At 39.2% G+C, this 2,500-nt stretch overlaps 1 protein-coding gene across 3 annotated transcripts in view; it reads left to right on the top strand.

Moving 5' to 3' along the window:
• LOC138049890 (V-type proton ATPase 116 kDa subunit a 1-like) overlaps window positions 1-2,500 on the top strand; it is a 68,329-nt gene that overhangs the window by 2,737 nt on the left and 63,092 nt on the right. The gene's annotated exons all lie outside the window — the stretch shown is intronic.

Here is a 2,500-nt window from a genome sequence, read left to right as displayed (position 1 = left end):
TGCGACATATTTTGATTGCAGTGATTATTTCTAAGACTTCTTGTGGACTGTTCTTTCGAAGGTTCAACGAATCGATTTCGTCGACGCTTGTCCCGCTTGCGTGGACTTTGCTGTCATCACATTGTTAAAGCTTTATTCACTTAAGTTTATGCGAGAATATGTCCGCTTGTTTTTTACAGCTCAGCATACGGAACAGATGAGTAGCACAATCACCATACCCATTTGGGGGTGACTGAGAAACATATCCAGATTTATTCAGTTTAACTTCTTCAATAAAGCTATATTTTTGTTGAATGCTAAGGTTATCCTTGTTGATTAGCATACAGGGTGTAAAAAGGGTAAGTGACTTTCTTTTCTTGAGAAAACAAAGGAAAAGGATAGAAAAATAGGACAATAATATTATTTTGAGTGTAGCACGTAGCACAATTTTCAAATTGAAAGTCTTCAAAACCATTTTTCATGAGAGAGAACACTAATGGACAATAACCAGTGATAACACACAGTAAATACTACATATGAGCCAAATTTCAACAGTTCAAGTTTATTAAAACACATTAAAAAGGTTCAAAATTCCGTAGTTTCCTTACTGTAACACTGTGTTTTGGAATTCTGGAACTCACTAGGTTATTGTTTGAAACAAGTCTTCAATTGATATCTGGGTTCAAAACCATCTCAACTAAATGCTCATACACTGTACCTTGAGCTTTAACTTACAGAAAAAATTAGTTTGAGGGATCCACTACGAATGGAGAAATCACTTCTCAAAACAGTCGCTACGCTTTTTCTGTTCCGCAATTACGCAATAATATTTTTTGAGACCACTTCTTTCAATGTTGCTCCTGATCCAACCAAGGCATAACTGAGTTCCAACCAAGCATTTTCTGAATGCTCACAAGTTCCCCTAGCTATTTCCACAGTTTCGTCATCGTAGCTTTCAGGGTCACGAAAATATTAGCCTTTGACTGAGTCGCTACGTTTTTTTTTAACATGCTGGGCCATATTGAACCAGGTCTTGAGTGCCAGTAAACATCACAACCTACTTCGCAAAGAAGCCATGATTTCCATGTGCTTCACAAGGCTTGGTAACCTTTCCTCTATGGATATTATTGGGAAGTCCACAATGTCTTTTCAGGGGCAATTTTCAGGAAATTTCAGGGGAATTATTTTACGAAAATTTGAGACATCTGCTCTGACCTCAAATAATTATTGTTAAGTGGAGCAAAAAAGTGGAGCAGAAAGCCAGCGTTTAGGGTGTCAATAGAACTAAATAAGGGGATGCTATCCTCCATGTACATGTAGTGAAAGCTTTCTGTTTTTACTTTTTATTTGCCTCAAAATTGACTATCTGTATGAAAGACCACGCCTGCAAGGGGTCATGGGTAAATCAAAAATTCAGTTTTAACAGACCAAACTTTAAAATTTTCCGAACAATTAAAAAGATTTTCACCCCAATAAACACAATTTCACAATTTTTAGGTATGTTACAGGAATGGGTACGGTGATTATGCTCCTCATCAGAAGCAATAGAGAAGTAAATGCTTACGATCATTTCAGTTTGCCCCGCCGACATGTTACCAACACGTTACCGACAGATTGCCAACAGGTCACCGACTGTCGGCTGACTCTTGGCCGACAGTCGGCCAACACTTTGGCCTCAAACATAACACAAACTGTCGGCCCTTAGTTGGCCCACAGTCAGCCGACAGTTGGGCACCTGTTGGACGACTGTCGGTCAACTGTTGCCGACAGTCGGCCGACTGTTGCCCAGCTGTCGGCCGACTGTTGGCCAACCCTTGGCCGACAGTTGCCCAACTGTCGGCCAACAGTTGGCCAACAGTCGGCCGACTGTCGGCGACAGTTGATTGACAGTCGGCCGACAAGTTTTTTGGGGAGCTCTTCTTCACAATTACCGGTTTTTTAGCTTAACTGGTAAGGTTTTGAATACACTCTTCCTTTCTGAAGCTTTATTTTTACACAGAATTTTTATTGGTTTAGATTGGCATCAAATTGAAATTCTTCAAATCCTATTAATATTTTTGGGGTATTTAAAAGTCTTTAACGCTTAACATCTTGTCATCAAGCGACCAAAATTCGTGTGAAAAATAGTTGAGGGCGACAACATGACACTTGCATACTGATATGACAGTGGCGATGAAAAGCCTAGTGGATTTTCCTTTCACTATCAACTTTGCGTTGACCTACATGTACGATTTACATTTAACTGTCAATTTGATACACGTATCATAATTATTTTGTCGAGTTTTCGCAGTAGTGCTTCAATTATAAACAAGATGCCATTATGCTGACTCAAGCTTTGCATTGCGTGAGTTTGATTTCATTCCAAAGTTTCAACTAAAACTAAACGTCTGCACAGAAAGTTGTAAACAATCAAAATTATTTTCAGTTTCCCTTGCTATCATCCGCATGATGATGGCGAGGAAATGCGTTCAATTCTTGAAGTTTCTTTTCGATACAGGACTTTGCTTTGCCTACGTTTCTC

This window comes from Montipora capricornis, chromosome 1 (genome assembly GCF_036669925.1).
Source record: "Montipora capricornis isolate CH-2021 chromosome 1, ASM3666992v2, whole genome shotgun sequence".
Lineage (NCBI taxonomy): Eukaryota > Metazoa > Cnidaria > Anthozoa > Scleractinia > Acroporidae > Montipora > Montipora capricornis.
This window is presented reverse-complemented; position numbering and strand designations above follow the sequence as displayed.